We start from the raw sequence: 20,757 nt of genomic DNA, 5'->3' as shown, positions 1-20,757 counted from the left end.
TGTGAAAAGAACCAAAAGGAAGGTAGTAGAAAATGGTACTAACTGATGTTACCAACAAGAAGAATTCAAAAATAAAAGAGAACGAAAAACTCCTCGAAACCCATGAACACAAATTTAAAGAAGGAATCAGATAGGTATTAGATTATCATAGTGCGAACCATTCATTTCCATTTCCCCCATTGACTACATATCTTGCAACACTATGCAACCGTGGTCCTAAATTCCTTGAGTTTGCCCCGAAACCCAAAAACAAGACTAATTACAACATGAGTTACCGGGGGGGGGGGGGGGGGGGGAAAAGAAAAACAAAAAATTAAAAACAAAAGACAAATAGTATCAGAAAATTTTCATCTCTCAGAAATTGTTTAGCAATGATAAAGTACATTATCCAGACATTAGTCTTTTGAGATGCTATCATGACGGTACAAGAAGTAAATCAGAGCTACGCTATCATGCAAAACTAGAATAAGGGAAAATTCAAATTAGCAACTAGTACTTGTCTAGCCCCTCAAAAACAGAATACACAAAATTTGAATTAATTTAATGAATGCTCATCGAACTTTAATCTATATTGCTACGTGCTCACTGAACAATAAAATATAACTCACTGCTCACCCATCTATTTAATATCTTACCTGTTTATCGCCCATTTTATCTCCATTATCTTCAACCAACGGAATATGCCACGTGTTCGACGGAAATATGACGTGGCAAGTAACAGATTTAATCACGCCAACTGGACCACAAATTAAAACCCGTTTTCTCCATATACATTTAAAACTCAAATTCAACCCCAACTCCATGAAGAACCCTAAAATTCGTCACCCAAATTCCAGATTGAATCTTGATGTTCGGGAAATACACACGTACAATTGACTCCAAAGAGAGGCTGATTAGTTGGTAGTATGTATGATTTCTTTATTCACGAGAAGAAAGGGTGACTAAAGAGCTGACAGTTCGAATGAAATGGAACGTGAAACCGATGCTCCACTAGGCTCCCACAACAAAGCAACTATGGCATTTTGAAACAAATAGACATTGGAAAAATAAACTACTCTCAAATTTTTTACTCCAAAGAGGTTGATTAGTTGAGTGATTTTTATTTATTTATTTATTTATTTTGCTATAGGTTTTCACAACAATAAATTTTTTGGTTGGGTGATTGGTTATATTTTTTAATTTCATGTTGCATCCATTTATTGAAATTTGTGTGTAAGAAAACTGCTTGGTATCAACTTGTGGTCCCCTCCAATTCGAGATTGATAATTGCAATACCAGAATAAATTCTTTTTCTTTTTTTTTCTTTTTTTTTTTTTTTGCAGAGATAATGAAGCGTTGGAGATGCCGGGTGTGCAATTGACAGGGAATTAAATCAAATTCTTATAGAAATGGATAGAATGAATGCAGTAAAGTGTCTTCACTATTGGTGCCTCCAAACAGGGTTGATATAATCGATCATGCGCTTATTCGTCATGGACGTCTTGATCATTTGATTTACATACCTGTAGTAGGAAAATTGCCTTCATGATTGGAGCCGCTATGTTAACATTTTTCCCTGTAGTGTTATAGGAAAATTGGTGGCTTGTGTGCAATCAGGAGCATCAGCTATATGCCAATTGCTAGTTGATGAGTTGATGCAATCTGGAGCATCAACTATGAGGATGCAATTGCATAGGTTAAATGCAATCTAATGCAAAGTTTTGATGCATCATATTGCAATTAACTTGTGCAATTTGATGTTCAAATGAATGCAAATTACAACACCAAATAGTTTGTTACCAATGACATCAAAAAAGCTTTCATTTATTCCATTAAGAAAGCGCAGTAAAGTAATTCAAGTAGTTCATTACAATACCAACCAGCTTGTTGCAAAATATGGAATAACAACTAAAAGTAACTTGGTGTTCTGCTGAGTAGCTACATTTTCTTGAATTTCAATATGTTGCAAATCTTCCACCATAGTTTGGAGTCGGACATCTTCAGTTGGGACTTGCACAAATGCTTCAGTTGCCGTGCATTTCTCTGCCCTTGAATAACCAGGTGTTGGCATGAATTGGAACTCGGATGGTGGAGGTGGTGGCGGTTGAACTTCATTTCTTGAACTCGCGTTTGATCTCCAAGGCACTAGCTTTACCTATGAAAAAAAAGGTAACAAAATGAGCAAAAAAACAACAAGTTTGGATACAAATTAAACATAAGCCAATACTATTGCGAAACACAAAACACGTTAGGTTACCCTTAAATTTTTGTCATTAATTTCACTAGATTTTTCTTGAATTGTACGTTCCACATCATAAGCATTGCAATCCTACATAAACGAACACATGAAATAATTATAATCATTCTGAGCAAACGAACACATGAAATGTTTAGAATTAAAATTATTTAGAAGAACACAAACCTCTTTGGGTGCATCAGGCTTCTGATGGTATCGCTTGTTGTGCCCCGTTCCTCCACAGACACTACGTGTCATAAGCATAGATCCTTGTATCTTCATTATTACTTTTGAACCTGAACGGGTGATGCATCTTCTTCTTGTTGTCTTCTTCTCTTCTTTTGTTTTCTACCCCTTTTGGGCACAAACCAACCTAGTGGTCTAATTGGTGGGGTGTCACTTGAAGGCCATAACTTTGAGCTATTTATAGGATTAATAATATTCTCATAGCAACTGAGGTAGGTATCAACTCTATAACACTCATGAACGTACTTCCAAGGTTCATCATATCTATCTACAATGGCGGCAACTGCATGAGCACAAAAAATCCCTGTCAAATCCCATCTTCTGCACGCACACGTCCTATTTGAAATATCAACAACATATTCTCCACTTGAACACTTCACGTATGATTGTGCTCCTCCTGACCAGTCTACCTCAAACCCCTCAGCCATTTCACTGCTCTTCAATAATTTCGTCGTATTTTAAGGCATAAAGGTCCTGTGGATTTGCTCATCTTATCTCTTTTTGATTGTATCCTTTTCATGAAACTTATGTGTATATCAATTAATATGGCCAATATAGACTTCTCCCTATCTGCCAACACCACATTATTAAATACCTCACAAAGATTATTCAAAACTATATCACTCTTCACCTTTGTCAGAAAGTGAGCTTTGCTCCACTCACTAGGGTGCTTCTTCATTAACCAACCATGTGCAGCCTTGCTCACCTTCTCGATTTCATCCATCCAGAACTTCCAATCAGAAATTGTTGTTGACTTCGCAGCCCTCCACAAGTAATCCTTCAGAGTTAAACTCTTAAAATCAGCTTTAAAGAAATTGGTGTACATGTGCCTAACACAAAATCGATGTTCAGCTTCTGGATATAAATCTTCTATAACATTCTGTAAACCTTTTTGGCTATCGGTCATAAAAGTCCACTCATTGCTATTCATAATTTTCAAATCTTCACCTAAATGTCTTATGAACCACCTCCAAGTAGGAGCATTCTCTCTCTCCACTATAGCATACGCTACTGGATAAATACAATCATTGGCCTCTAATGCCACTGCCACGAGCATCTGACCTCCAAAAGCCCCTTTCAAAAAACACCCATCTAATACTAAAAGCTGCCTACAACCTGGAAAGGAACCTCGTTTGCAAGCTTCTAAACAAACATATATTCCTTGAAACTTTTCAGCATTCATGGCAATGATACATGTAGAACCTGGATTGGTTCTCAAAATTTCAGCTGCAAAAGATCTAAGCAAGCCAAACTGGTGCTCATCAGAACCCTCTATTAATATCCTAGCATATCTTCTAGCCCGCCAGGTAGTAACGTCGTTGATTGTCAACTTCAAATCATCCTTTACAGCCTTCTTAATCAATCTAGTCTTCCAATCGGGATCTACTTTAAAAGACTCCAAATACCTCTCAACTATATACCTAGCAGTACAATGCCTATTTGTTCTGTCCCTCATGCATGGTGCTCATCAGAACCCTCTATTAATATCCTAGCATATCTTCTAGCCCGCCAGGTAGTAACGTCGTTGATTGTCAACTTCAAATTATCCTTTACAGCCTTCTTAATCAATCTAGTCTTCCAATCGGGATCTACTTTAAAAGTCTCCAAATACCTCTCAACTATATACCTAGCAGTACAATGCCTATTTGTTCTGTCCCTCATGCACGTGTGCTCTAAATTTTTAGACTTTATTTACACACAACCAAGCGCTTTATTCAACGATGCCCAAATCCTGAATTTACAATTGTCTTTTTTGCATATGGTCTGTGCCCTCTCATCATCGTTAGGTCGAAATCTAAAATTGTGTCTCGTTGCAACCCCATGATTCCTAACAGCTTGTCTACAATCCTCAATATTTTTGAACTCCTTCCCGACCTCTAACTGTGGGTTATACTTTTCCTTTTCCGCGTCATAAATGGGGAAGCAATAATTCTTCTCTTCACTAGAAGAATTATCAGTATGCAATTCTTCCTCACTCGGACAATAACCATCATCGTTTTCTAACTCCTCTACATCTACAACCTCAAACTGAACTGATGGGTTTGCATTAAATCCTACCACAACACGTTCTGGTGCATTCGTGTCAAATTGGAAACCGTCATCATTAACCTCATCATTTGAATCATTCAAATGACATTTGGGAGGTATCCATTCCTCTTCTTCAAAAGTCAGGTCTACAAGAGGCGATGTCCAAAAGCAGGAAGTGATGTTAGTTAATAGATGGTTAAAGATAAGAATTCGACGAAAATGTTAAGAATATAAGTGTTATAATGATAAAATATGATGATATTAAGCAGAATTAAAATGCTAAGAAAAAAATTATGCTGTGAATACAATTAGCCTTAAAAAAAACTCAAAAAGTTAAAATTTTGTTTATAGAATATCCACTTAAAAATAAATGAAGAAGAATACAGTAGTGTTGATCCATCCTTTGTTACCTGCCAATAATCATTAATTACAAATATCTTTAGTATTTTAAATTCTCTAATGTTTTTTTTTTCATTTTTTCTGCAAACCCCATCTCTCTCAGCACACTACAGGGAAAAAATTCAAATGACATTGGATCTTCACAATGTCGGCCACAAGAGAGAGTGCGAAGAAACGAGTTTTGAAGATGAGTTGGTTCTAAACAAAGAATTGTGGTCCCATAAAATAAAAAACAGATCGATTTTTCAATGTGCCTCCAAAAAAATAATAATCATAATAAAATAAAAAATGATACAAATATCTTTAGTATTTTAAATTCTCTAATGTTTTTTTTTTCATTTTTTCTGCAAACCCCATCTCTCTCAGCACACTACAGGGAAAAAATTCAAATGACATTGGATCTTCACAATGTCGGCCACAAGAGAGAGTGCGAAGAAACGAGTTTTGAAGATGAGTTGGTTCTAAACAAAGAATTGTGGTCCCATAAAATAAAAAACAGATCGATTTTTCAAATGTGCCTCCAAAAAAATAATAATAATAATAAAATAAAAAATGATAAAATAAACAAACACACAACTAAAAAATTGTGGTCCCACAAGAGAATATTTAAAATCCAATGAAAAGTCTAATAAATTTATCATGTGGTGGTTCTTCTTCATCTATCACCAATATTGTTTCTTCCACTGTGATATTGCATTCCATACCAAGGTTGGGAGATTTTCTTGCTTCAAATATTTTGATTTGCAAAGGATTACTCACATTTGGAAGAACATTGATATAGATGAAGAGGGAAAGAGGGTTTTGGTGCGAGACTGTGAGTAAAGAAAGAATCGGTGTATCTGGAGAAAATGGGTTTTAATTTGTGGTCCAATTGGCGTGGTTAAATGTGTTACTTGCCACGTCATATTTCCGTCGAACACGTGGCACATTCTGTTGGTTGAAGATAACTGAGATAAAATGGGTGATGAAAAGGTAAGATATTGAATAGATGGGTGAGCAGTGGATTATATTTTATTGTTCAGTGAGCAAGTAGTAATATAGGTTAAAGTTCGGTGAGCATTGATTAAATTAGAATCTTGATATAGATGAAGAGGGAAAGAGGGTTTTGGTGCGAGACTGTGAGTAAAGAAAGAATCGGTGTATCTGGAGAAAATGGGTTTAAATTTGTGGTCCAATTGGCGTGGTTAAATGTGTTACTTGCCACGTCATATTTCCGTCGAACACGTGGCACATTCTGTTGGTTGAAGATAACTGAGATAAAATGGGTGATGAAAGGGTAAGATATTGAATAGATGGGTGAGCAGTGGATTATATTTTATTGTTCAGTGAGCAAGTAGTAATATAGGTTAAAGTTCGGTGAGCATTGATTAAATTAGAATGATTCCCAGAAGTCGCCGTTGTTGCCAACTAACAGGATTTTCGATTTCGTGCAATATTTCATCTGTCATCGTAGCTGCAGTACTAGACTTTTCTTTAGTGGATTCTTGAACTGGAGAAGTTGGTTTAATTGGTTCGATTACTACCATTTTTTTGGCGATTGAAACTGGATTCTGAATTCCTTGAATATTCTATTGTTTTCTTGAGAAGTGATTTGAAATATGCTATATTTTGAATTTTCGTAAAATGTCGTTTTTCATTGATTTCATTTTGCTTGTGATTCCAGAAAGCTCTTTAGAAACATGAAATATACTTACCCAAAATCGGAACATGTAGCATCCCAAAAAAAAATCACCAGAGCATCATCGATAATGTTTCAAGTCATAGCGAAAATCGATTTGGGGATATAACTGTGATAAGCATATAATATAATTGAAAGCCATCCAACATGTTTTTTGCAGATAGATCACATTTTGAGATACGAATAGCAAATTTCTTGTGGTGATTTGAAGATTTCTTGGCTTTGATTTAGCTCTAAATTTCTTGGTTTTGATTTTTCCCATGATTTCTTGCGTTTGTTCTTGAAAGATGAACGGATGTTTTGGGCTTTGAGGCGTATATTGGCACAATGGCCCGGGTTGGGTTTTGAGGCGTAAATTGCAGCTTGGTTGTTGCACATAATTTAGGCCCATGTATATTATATATGTAAATAAACATATTTTCCAAATTTCACTTATACTACAAAAATTGCAGTATATTTAGTGAAAAACAAATGGAAATGTAATAAATGAATTATTTTTAAATGTGTAGTGTATGGTGATATTTCCACTTTTGTAAGAGGCATGGCCCATGATTTCTTGCGTTTGTTCTTGAAAGATGAACGGATGTTTTGGGCTTTGAGGCGTATATTGGCACAATGGCCCGGGTTGGTTTTGAGGCGTAAATTGCAGCTTGGTTGTTGCACATAATTTAGGCCCGTGTATATTATATATGTAAATAAACATATTTTCCAAATTTCACTTAGGCCCCGTTTGATTGCACGAAATTTTCCATGGAACTTGGAATTCGAATTCCAATTTCCACTTTTGGCCTGTTTGATTGACAAAATTTTCCAGGGAATTGATTTTCCATTAATTTCTAGGTACAACACCTTAAAGCGTGATTTTCCACCTTTTTTTTTCCTAGGGGATAGGTGGTTTTTGGTTTTCCGCCTTTTTTTATTTTATTTTTTTTGCTTTTTTTATTTTTGATTTACGTGTAATATTATTTTAATAAAGAATGTGTGGTTGAAAAGAAGAGAGAGAAAAATGCATTTTAAAAAAAATGGGTGCCAAACGGGACCTTAATGTATGTTTCTAAATTTACTTATGATAATTAAGTAAATTTATAATAGAAAATTTGTGTTGGTCAGATCTAAAAATTACTTATTTTAATAGTTAGAGTCATTATACACTACAAGAAGTGTATTCAATTGGGACTTTTGAATACTTTGATGGACTTTTTTTAAATAATGACTTTTTGTGGGTTTCGTGGATTTTTTATAGATTTGTATAAACAATTTCTAGGTAATTCAATTCCCTGGAATTCATTTTCTTTCCATGTAATTTTCCTACTTGTAATCAAACGCACCCTTATACTACAAAAATTGCAGTATATTTAGGCCCCGTTTGATTGCACGAAATTTTCCATGGAACTTGGAATTCGAATTCCAATTTCCACTTTTGGCCTGTTTGATTGACAAAATTTTCCAAGGAATTGATTTTCCATTAATTTCTAGGTACAACACCTTAAAGCGTGATTTTCCACCTTTTTTTTTCCTAGGGGATAGGTGGTTTTTGGTTTTCCACCTTTTTTTATTTTATTTTTTTTGCTTTTTTTATTTTTTTTTTAATTGTTGGCAATGGGAACAAATTTTAGGGATAATTGTAAAAGAGGATATCCCTGAAATTGACAATTTCCACGTAAAACAAAGTCAAACGAACATCAAAAAATACTTTTACTTCAACATTTTCCCCGTGAAAAATTTATACAATCAAACACAATAATTTACAATTTTCATGAAAACAATTTCTAGGTAATTCAATTCCCTGGAATTCATTTTCTTTCCATGTAATTTTCCTACTTGTAATCAAACGCACCCTTAGTGAAAAACAAATGGAAATGTAATAAATGAATTATTTTTAAATGTGTAGTGTATGGTGATATTTCCACTTTTGTAAGAGGCATGGGCAGACGTAGTGGGGGCTGGGATGGGTTATAGCCCAGCCCAACCCCTCAGCCCATATGAAAACTTAAAAATAATTTGTTCAATTTTGGCCCAAATATTTGTGTTAGCCCAACTTTGATTTGAATTTTAACCCAAGTTCAATGCTCAATTAATCAAATCTTGTTGAAGAGACTACAATTATTAAATACGATTTTCATAACATTTATGAAACATTAATTTCTTATTTTTAAATTAGGCAAAATATTTTATTTAGAGGGTGTTTGGTAGACATTTTTATGTGAAAATGCATTTTTGAATAGTAAATTGATGGGAAATGTGTGGTTGAAAAATAAGAAAAAGTTTTTGATTTACGTGTAATATTATTTTAATAAAGAATGTGTGGTTGAAAAGAAGAGAGAGAAAAATGCATTTTGAAAAAAATGGGTGCCAAACGGGGCCTTAATGTATGTTTGACTAAATTTACTTATGATAATTAAGTAAATTTATAATAGAAAATTTGTGTTGATCAGATCTAAAAATTACTTATTTTAATAGTTAGAGTCATTATACACTACGAGAAGTGTATTCAATTGGGACTTTTGAATACTTTGATGGACTTTTTTTAAATAATGACTTTTTGTGGATTTCGTGGATCTTTTATAGATTTGTAGGGAATTAATGGAAGTCTTTCTTAGATTTCTATGAATTTTTATTTTAAAACTTTTATAGACTTTTGTGGAATTCAAAAAACTTTTGAAAACTTTTATTTGAAATAGAATTCACGTAGACCTGGTGTTAAATTCTCACATATGGGGGTGTTTAAGACCATATAATAAAAAAATTTTGAAACAAAAATTAAAACCTTAATTAAATAAATAATAATCATATATATATATATATATATAATATGTTTTCATAAATTACCTATTCATGCTTATAAGAAAAATTAATTATTTTGACCATAAAATGGATGCTATGATCAAAATAAGTAACATGCTCTAGATTTGATCTTGTCAATAAAAAGAATAGTGGGATGAAAGATATGATTGATAATTGAGCGTGACAAACTTCATATCTTGTAATTGACCAAATCATATTGATAAGGAATTATAGTAAGAAGTTTCGTTTCGTCATTCCACGTAACATTTTCCATCATATGTTTTGTCCTGACACATTGTTATATCAATTTGGGACGATAAATATGAATTAATTAATCTAAGTGAATTAATGATAAATTAAAAAGGCCGTTTTAATTATCTTATTTTGATTACATTAAAATAGTATTTCATGTCGTTAAGTATCGCGATTGGGAACCTAATGGATCACGCATAATAGAAGAAATAGAAGAATGTAATATCCTAATTAATTAATTGATAAGTGTTGGGTAACTATTTAATTGGGTTACTTATTAATGGGCCAAATTAATTAATCAGATTAATCAATTAATGGACTAAGTTAAATTAATTAGATTAATTAAATATTGAACTATATTAAGTTTAAATGTCGATTTAAGCCCATTCAATTTCTATTAATAGGTTGTTAGGGTTTGAGAAATCATAACAAGACAATTTATTATCTTGCCAGCTTAAGAAAAGAGAAATCCTAATTCTCTTATTTTTGTTCCCTGTGTGAATTTTCATTGGAGGTTGGACAATTGTATATTACAGATCTTGATTGTTCATGTTCAAAATAAACAAAGAAGTTTGCAGAATTCAATAAAGATATAATTCCTATCACAGTTTCTATTTAAACATAAATTAGATTATTAGTGGGAATGAAATTATTTTATTTTTCACTGTGCATAATTAAGTAAATTCCCAACAAAAAGCATACCATTACCAACCCCTAATTGTAAAGCTTAATCACAACAATTTCTCGTCTGAAAAGTTAGATTCTCAACATGTTTATCACAAATTGAATGAAAGAAATTACAGATATAATTGCTAAATGGTCAAGTAAAAGTAATCTTGAATTCTCGAATCTTTTTCAATGGTCACTGACTAATATTTTTAAATTTCCCCATTCTTCTTCAAATTTCAAACAATTATATTGAACTAATGTATAAGAATGTGTTTTATATCAAAGGCTTCTCTTTCTTGAATGAAGTGATCACATGGTGTTTTAAGGGCAGGATCATTTACTTAACATACAAGCAAATAAAAAATGATGCGTTAAATAACTTTCTGTATTTGCCTAAAGTATTGAAACTATTTGAACAATTCATAAAAGGCTCATAAATAATGTTACCAAAACACAATTTCACTTATTCAATGTTTGACTGATGTATATGTGCATAATCAATATAGTCACCATAAATCTTTTGATTGTTTATTTCTCGATCCTCAATAGTCAATTATATATTTTTTTATCTCGTGGGATGTATACCCCAACCTTGTCCTTTAATCTCACATTTATGTGTTCAATCAAACAGCACTAAACTATTCATTTTCACTCAAATTTAGTTAAGTTGAACAAATGAAAGCAACTATCTCAACATGTATTGATTCTCCCTAGATTTTATTGTCCCAAACTCCAAGCTTCATCTAGGCTCATCAATCTCACTAGAAATTTCAATTTCCACATTTAAGTGTCCAAAGCTTAGCGAAGAAGTAGTATAACTTTTATTTCATGCACTAGCTTTTATCATATATGCTCACCGATATGAGAATATACGCATTTTTAAGTCATTGTTAGGTGCCTATTTCAAACATTGATGTTATCAATGTTAAGCCTCTTCCTTCCTAATGTTTCTTTCCTCCATCCTAGGGCCTAAAACACCACTCAACAATGATTTATAATTCGTTATACGTGCCAATGCATGATACTTTTATACACTTTTACTTATTTCTTTTTAAACTAGCGTAATGCCTTTTTATTAAAGGGGTAGTTGGGATGCTTAATTTATAGTTAATTCATAGGTTTCACCTATTAGCCAAAAATACTCCAACGAGTTCAAAATCAATACCTATATATATAGTTCCTAGCACAAAATCAACTTTCATCAAGCTTAATAACCCAAGAATAACTGATCAAGAGAATGGGAATTGTTTTTCAAAACTTTTTCGAATACTAACCTCTTCTTGAGCAAGTTAAAATCGCTTAATCAATCAAACAATAATCATATACAAAATGAAGATAAATAAAATAGTAGAGATAGTCGCTAATGATTTAATTCTAGAGGTTTGCTTCAAATAATGATCTACGTTTCTCGTCACCAACCTCTTCATCACATGTAAGGTATTTTCAATATATTGATGGATTTATGGTGCAATCAAAATCCTTACGACGATTTCAATGACTTACAAACAAGTAGCATCGATCCTTGTATAATATTGAGCTTTAATGGAACCTCAATATTATTCAAAGGTTTAATGAAATAGTTGTACAATCAAACTTCTCTTTTAATAAACGATAGAAATAAATCAAATACCAAGAGAGACATACTGATAGCTCAAGTGTTAAGCAATTTTTTTTTAATAAATTGATATTTTAAAAGGTTGATTCAATCAACAAAGTTTTTATGAGATAAAGATGTAGAAAAAATATTTGCAATGTGTTTTAAATATTTTTCACAACAATGCACTTCAAAGATTCTTGTTACTATTTGCATAAGAGAATCAATTTATAGATTATAGTTTGTAAAATTATCTAGCAATTTAGAAGTAGGTTCGATCAATCGATTTAAGTTTGGATGATCTAAAAATATAGTCATTTGAAAACTACAAGGTCATATGTTAGAACGTTCAAATTTTGAACTGTAGAAGTTTAGTTTACCTACAAGGTCTGCTAAATGATCGTCCTTTTTGGCCTAATCTAAATCACTTAAAAAATATGAAATTTTGGAAAGTGTACTTTTAACTCTACAAACTAGTTTTTCAAAGTAAATGATATTATAGAAATACGATATAAGTTCAAGTGTCATTTTACAAATGTTGATTTTCAAAATCATAAATAATAAAAATTGAATTTAACTTAATCAAAATATTTTATGTAAGTGATGTCAAAATAATTTTAGTGGATAAAATAATTTTTGAACTTTTATCATTAATTACTAACTATCAAAAATTAGTACCTTTACATTTGGTCTAAATGCTTAGTCTTTGATCTTTTCTAAACTTGGCTCCAAAGCTCTCATTTGAACGATTTTATCTTGAATTTGATTGGTAATGACGGTCTTGATCTTTTTTTTTTACGATGATCTATTTATTATTGAACATTTTGAATACTATGATCACTTTAAATCAATTGTTAGTAAAAAAACATTAACTTGGTTGCTATGATCAAAGCATTAAAGTTGAAGTCAACTATAGGTCAACAATTTTTTCTTTTTTGATTGTGACAAACAATATTATTTACAAAGCAATATCAACAATTGATAGGGAATAAAATACTCAAATTGTTAGCATATGTTCCTCCTATCTTTTACAAACCATTATTTCCTTTGCAATATAAAAGGCTTTAAGATTTGTCAAGCATTAGCATAAGCCATATTGAATTCAGTATCATCAACATTATGATTTCAAAAGCATTTTGAAATCAATACTTGAAGGGCTAAATTGTGATGAAGTTTATTTATTTTCTTTTTTTCTCTTTCTTTTCATTTTCTCTATTTTCCACTTTTTTTTATTATTTAATTCAACATAGGTATATAATCGTCCTTTAAATATTAAATGTGATTTTTAACTTGAGGTTTTTCTCAAATGAGGATATTAATGGACCAAGTTGTAAAGGTTGGGAACCCATGTGTACAATTTTGCAGGTTGCAACCCACACGCTAATTGTATCTTATGCTTACTAGCTTGGAATGTAAACGAGCCGGCTCGGGAGCGTAAAGTTTCGACTCGGGCTCGGCCCGGTTAAAATGGCTGAGCTTTTTTGCGGGCTTGAGCGCTTTTACTAGGGCTTTTTCCGGGCCGAGCCGGACAGACTCATTTTCTTCCCCTTTTTTTTTATCTTGCTGCCTTTTAAGGCAGCAACTTGCTGCCGCTGCCAAGGCAGTGAACTGCTTTTATTTAATTAATTTTTTTTAAAAGCTCGCGAGTTCACGGGTTGACTCGGGCAAAGCCCGTGTCCCCAAAATGGAGCTTGGCTCGAGCCGACGAGCCCAATTGTCATCCCTATTACTAGCCAATAAAGATCTAAGACTGTATATGACAAGATTATAAATGGTTTATAAATAAAAATAGTGAGAGTAATAATAGTGGATCTTTGAAACATATGAATGCGAATGAATATTAGTTATTAATGTATAACTAAAAGTAATGTTTAACTTTTAATAAATTTATGAATTATATCAAAACAAAGGGTAAATATTAATCGTCAAAGGATCTTTTAACCATTGAGTCATCAACTTATACAATTAAAAGTACAAATTTGAAAAAAAAAAAAAATTATTGCAAAAACTTTGTCCAAAATGGAGCTAAGGTATACTAAGTAGAAAATATTCTTGACATGAATTTGCTTCCTACCTTACAATAGTGCCAAAAGGATAATCAGGCGTTTGTCTCTTAATATAAAATGCAATCATGCTTGGCGTACATAAATTTTGTTTACAAGTCCTTTATAGAGCCTATATGGCAATTAAAAAAAAGTTAGATAAAGATTAATCAGAAGCCAACACTTCATTTATCCCCAAAGATTCTCCAAACTGTCAAAGTCCTCTCCATCTCCATCTCCATCTCCTCCCTTCCCTTCACAATGGTGACGAAACACCGACGTACTCGTCTCCACCTCCGACGACACCTCGCAACCCATCCTCACCAAGTTACTTTTCCCCAATTTTCTAACCCTTCGAAGCTTGCGTGCAAGAGCCGTCACTTGAAGCCGACTTCGCCTCTACAGCGTTTTCATATCAGGCCGCACTCTCTATATGGGTATCCCAGCAATCTTCTTTCATCACTTTCTTACTGGATCAATATACTCTATCCAAATATCTCGTTTATGGAATAAACTTGTTAAAAAAACATGTACAATTAGCTCCAGAAGACAGTGAATTTTGACCAAAATATTTTTCTATCAACACAAGCATCTTAATCAAAGGAATTCTTACATAAATATGGATCATCAATATAAAGACCATATAAAACATTAATGACATCAAGGAACAATTTATACGCAATAAGAAAAATGACCTAATTCATCTCAAGAATTAAAGATGGCTTGGCCGGCGGCTGTCACGTGGAGCAATTGCTAGATTTCACGCATTGGGGAAATGGGCGGAATGAGGGCTATTTCCAAAAGTTTGGCTCAAGTGGGAATTAGTTGAAGGAGGAGAATATGGCTGGTCGGAAACCAGTCGTGTCGTTGGCAATCGTCGGAGTTGCCGGATTTTGTGCTTCAGAGAAATGAATGGGAGAAATAAGGTTTTGAGAATTTTGCCAAATGCTTTTTCCGTTTCTTCTTCTTTTTTATTGAATCCACATCATCATTTTCTATTTACCCTGTAAAACGTCTGGCAAAACAGCCCTGTACGTTTAGCTTTATTGTATAAAATGCTTCTTTTAAGTTAGTATGGTATGTTTTCAAACTGTACAACCTATAGCCTTTCAACATAGAACTGTAACCAACATATATGCAATTTTCACTTGCTTCATCCAGCTTGTATCTTTTTTCCATTGGTGTTTGAACATAGCAAATACAACCAAACACTCTAAGATGCTTAACTGATGGCTTTCTCCCACTCTAAGCTTCAAATGATATTTTTCCTGTGCAACAACTTGGGGCTTTCAAAATTCAAGTAGCCTAAACTCTTTTGCCACAACCATGATTCATCAATCACCAAAGTTTTAAGTTAACAACATCTCTTGAATACTTGAAAGTAAGTAGAAAGCTTCTATAAGATCTAATCTTTACTTTAGCCACGACATTTTTCCTTCTTCCAGCATTATATATTTTACGATCATTACCTTCAAAATGAAGAGTCTAACCATGATCCAAAAGTTGTCCAGCACTTAGTAAGTTCTGGTTCAGCTCAGGAACCAAGAGAACATCACCAATCACATTTTTTTTTCTTTCTTTGTTTCGACACCAATACTGCATTCCCCTTTCTCTTCTACCACAACACCATTGCCCACTTTCACTTTGGAATTGAAAGTGGGATCCATGTTTAGGAAAATATCTTTCTCTATCGTCATGTGATTACTACTGTCTAAGAACCAAACCCCATTCTTCTTTTTTGAGTCATGTTGGCCTGCATAAAACATATTTCCTTTAGGTTTTCCTTCATCTTAGTTATTCTTTGTGAAATTTGCTTGTTGGTTATTCCTCAATTTACAATCTTTTTTGCAAGTAACCTAATCTTTTACAATGGAAACATTGAGGCTTCCCTTTAAACTAGCAATCTTTTTCAAGACGACCCATTTTGCTGCAAACATTAGATTTCTCTGAAGAAACCGTAGCACTTGATCTTCAATCAAAATTGCTTATTCATCTCCCTCTAAATCCTCTACCACCTCTGCTTTGATATTGAGTTGATGGTTTTCTTCCCAAGCTTTTCTAATTTACATTGAGCTTTAGTTAGAAAGCACTCTCAATGGAATTGTTCAAGAATTGTTGAGTTTTTTGAAATCTCATGATCAAAGGTTTCACAGACACTCAAAATAACAGTTGTCATTGAATCAAATTTCTCAGGCATACTTACCAATAATTTTTCAACTATTCTCAAATCTGTCATCTTTTCACCATATGTTTTTATTTAACTGATCAATTTCATTAATCTAGTTGAATAACCTTTAATACTTTCATTTTATTTCATTATTGGATTTTCAAAATCTCTTCTAAAATTTGAAGTTTGATTGTTCTTATCCTTTTATCTCCTTAAAATTCTTATTAAAGTGTCTGCCATGCTTCTTTGGATGTTTTTGTTCAAATTATTCCTGGAAAAATAACTTTTGAGACTTCTCTCTCTATATCATCTCCAGAGTTCCTGTATCTTTGCTTCTCTTATTCTGCAACTCATTCTTTTGAGCTTCACTTAAATTTTCCATGGATTCAGGGATTTCAAACCCTGATTCTACCATCTTCCATAGATCAAGAGACTCGAACAAAGTCTTCATCTTTATACTCCAAGAATCACAGTTCCCCAAAAATATTGGAATTTGAACACTATTCCAACTTACACTTGAGCTTGTCTTCTTCCTTTTTACAAAAGCCCTCCCTTTTTTTTTTCTAAAGAAAAAAAAATCATTTCTACCAAATCTCTACTGCAAATGTATGAATTGAACCTGAAACGCTATCATATCAATACGTTGGCTGTGAAAAGGATCCTTGATCTTAGCCCTATAATCTTGGTCAGACTACCAATCTACAGGAGCAAATCATGGACTGTTAATCGCATCTCTAAAATCATGGATAATCAACCAATCTACAGCCACAAATCATGTACACGGTTGCTATAAATTTGCTGTTATTCCTTGCATATTGATTCACTATTAATAGGCTTCCTAGTATAGTTTTTTTGGTTTATGTATATATATAGCTTGCTGCCCTCATTGCAATTTGTGTACAAAAGCCAAACAATTGTAATACACAAAGTATTTTTCTTACAGCAGAACATCTGTCCTTCTTTATCATTTGTTCTTCTTTATGGCATCAGAGCGTTTTGACTCTAACGAGTACGATCCGTCCGCTTCCGGCATGACTTCTCCGGTTGTCTCTCACCCCACTGGTGGTCAAACTTTTGAACAACATCTAATCTCCATAAACACTAGCCAATTACAGCGCCTCACCACCTCCAGCTACCCAACCTGGCGTGCTACTTTCTCTTCCCTCCTCTTTGGGTACGGTATTATGGGGTATCTTGATGGAACCCTCCCATGTCCAGCTGTACCCACCAAAACCACTTCGGCAAATGATGTTGCTGCCTATACTCGCTGGTTTAGACAGGATCAGCTTCTCTTGAATGCCATCTTGGCTTCTGTTTCGGAACAAATTGCTCCTCTTATTGCTTCGGCAAAAACCTCCCGTGACGCTTGGGACAAGCTTTCTCGCTTGTATGCCAACAAGTCACGAACATGCGTCATGCAACTTAAAGAGGCACTCACTCTCATGCAACATGGTGACAAACCCATTACTGACTATCTCCACAGTATCAAATGCATTATGGATGAATTGGCTCTCATTGATACTCCTCTATCTGATGATGATATTACACTCTATGTCTTACATGGACTAGGTCCTGATTATCGTGAAATTGTTGCTCCTATCCGCACTCGCACCACTTCCTTGACATTCGAAGAATTGCACGACATGTTAGTTGGTCATGAGACATATCTCAAGCGCCTTGAATCTGCCACCAATACGCTGATTGTTACAGCGAACCCAGCAACACGTGGCAATTTCACCTATCGTGGCCATCGCAAAAACTTCACTCGAGGCACTTCATCGAGTCAGACCCGACTCCACTCATCCCGTGATGGTTTTCGCAAGCCCAAGTGCCAATATTGTGATACTCTTGGCCACACTGCTAAATCTTGTCCAAAGCTATCTACCTTAACCTCTGGTGCGGCCAACTTCGTTGGTAAATCACTTGCTAAAGACAAGAAATGGTTGGTTGACTCTGGTGCTTCTCACAACATCACATCTGATTTGTCTAACCTCTCCATCCACTCTGAATATGATGGCACTGATGAAGTAGTAATTGGTGATGGTAAAGGTTTATCAGTTACTCATGTTGGCTCTCTTGGCCTCTCTTATCCCTCGCGTTCATTTCATATTACCAATACTTTATGTGTTCCTGAAACGCATAAGAATCTTATATCTGTGCATCATTTTACCAAGTCCAATAATGTACTAATTGAATTTCATCCTGATTATTTTTTTGTGAAGGATCGGACCACGGGGGCGATACTGCTACGCGGTGATTGTGAAAATGGTGTCTATCCTCTTCCGCCTCTAGCCAAAACACAGTCATCAATTATTGCCAATGTGGGTGAGCGTACCTCCACCGACACTTGGCATCGTCGTTTGGTTCATCCTGCTCAGAAAATTGTTTCTCACATTATTAAACAATTTTCGCTTCATTTACGTAATTATGTTCCACCGAATAATTGTACCTCATGTCGTCTCAATAAAAGTCATAAATTACCTTTTGGTACTAGCTCCATTGTAAGTCATAATCCTCTTGAATATATTTTTTCCGATGTTTGGAGTCCCACACAAATTCAATCCTCTGATGGATATTGCTATTTTTTAATCTTTATTGACCACTATTCTCGTTACTATTGGTTTTTTCCCATGCACCAAAAATTTGATGTCTATCAAATTTTCACTCACCTAAAACCTGTGTTGGAAAAGCAATTTGATCATCCAATTAAAAATTTCTACTCAGATAATGGTGGTGAATATATCAAGTTAAAGACATATTTTCTAAATCATGGGATCAGCCACCTTACCACTCCAACATAATGGCATCTCAGAGAGACGACATCGACATATTGTTGAAACCGGAATGACCCTCCTTACGCAAGCTGTCTTACCCACTACATATTGGCCTTATGCTTTTGAAACAGCTGTATACCTCATCAATAGACTCCGATCCCTAGCCCTAAAATATAGTTCACCTTCTGAACGTTTGTTTGGGACATCACCAAATTATCTCAAATTACGGACATTTGGTTGCTTATGTTTTCCTTGGCTTAAACCCTATACTGGTCATAAGCTAGACTCCAAATCTCGTGCCTGTATTTTTCTTGGATACTCTACCTCTTAAAGTGCATATAAGTGTTTAGATTTAGCAACATCTCGACTTTATCTTTCCCTCTATGTTCAATTCAACGAAAATGAATTCCCTTATCTCTGCCTAAAGCCACATTCTGAGCCTATCCACACGAGTCCACCCACTGTGGTCTCGCCCCACCTATCTATTATTCCAATAGATATGCCCAACCTATCCTCTAATTCTGTTGTTGAGTCCTCCCCAAACCCAACTCGTTCACATCACTCTCAGCAGCAGCCCTTGGATCCGAGTCCTTCGCAAACTACATTAGCCACTTCTCTAGATAGTAACCCAAGTGCTACATCTGGCCCATCAGAACCTGCTACACCGGTCCGTACTCATGGCATGATTACACGAGCCATGAATAATATCTTCCGACCCAAGCAGATATACCAAGTGTCTAAACATTCACTGCCACCTGCTCTTGAGCCCACTTGTGTATCATAGGCCATGAAGGATCCTCTTTGGCGCCAGGCTATGAGTGAGGAATTCACTTCCCTATTGAAACGTGGAACTTGGACCCTTGTCGAGAAACTTCCTCATCATAATCCCATTGGTTTCAAATGGGTGTATCGCATCAAGCGAAAACCAGATGGCAATATTGATCGTTATAAGGCCAGATTAGTGGCTAAAGGGTTCCACCAACGACCTGGCTTGGATTATAAAAAAACTTTTTCTCCTGTAGTCAAACCAGCTACAATCCGCGCGATACTTACTCTTGCCGTGTCTAGGGGTTGGCCTCTTCGTCAACTAGATGTCAATAATGCATTTCTCCATGGCACTTTGACTGAGGAAGTTTACATGTCACAACCAGCTGGTTTTGTTGACCTCAATGCACCTCATCATATATGCAAGCTTCATCGCTCTCTCTATGGACTCAAACAAGCCCCGCGGGCTTGGTATCATGCATTAAGTGATTGTCTCACAAAAATGGGGTTTTCTCAATCTAAAGCCGAACCCTCCTTATTTATATATCATATGGATGATCTAACTGCATATTTTCTCATTTATGTGGATGATCTCATTCTCACAGGAAATTCCAGCACTTTTATCCAGCAGGTTGTCACTTCTTTGGGCAAGGCCTTTTCTCTCAAAGATCTTGGCCCATTAAGTTTCTTTTTGGGTGTTGAAGTTATCCCCACCACAGACGGTATATTTTTATCTCAGCATAAGTATATTAGGGAATTACTCTCTAAAACAGGCCTTGACAATGCGAAAGAGATTTTGACCGCAATGTCTACCTCTGATGTTCTCCGCCTGGATGATGGCACAACCTCTATTGATTGCACGGAGTATCGTCGAATTATTGGTTCACTTCAATATCTATCTCTTACGAGACCTGACATTGCTTTCCCGATTTCTCGCCTTGCTCAATTTATGCATAGACCAACGGTGACACATTGGACAGCAGCTAAACGGTTATTGCGATACCTCAAAGCGACTCTTTATCATGGTCTACAGCTTCGCAAAACTAAAGGTCTTCATCTCATTGCATACTCCAATGCTGATTGGGCAGGCAATATGGATGACCGAACTTCCACTTCAGCCTACATCATTTATCTTGGCAACAAT

Source organism: Olea europaea, chromosome 15, assembly GCF_002742605.1.
Source record: "Olea europaea var. sylvestris chromosome 15, O_europaea_v1, whole genome shotgun sequence".
NCBI lineage: Eukaryota > Viridiplantae > Streptophyta > Magnoliopsida > Lamiales > Oleaceae > Olea > Olea europaea.
This window is presented reverse-complemented; position numbering follows the sequence as displayed.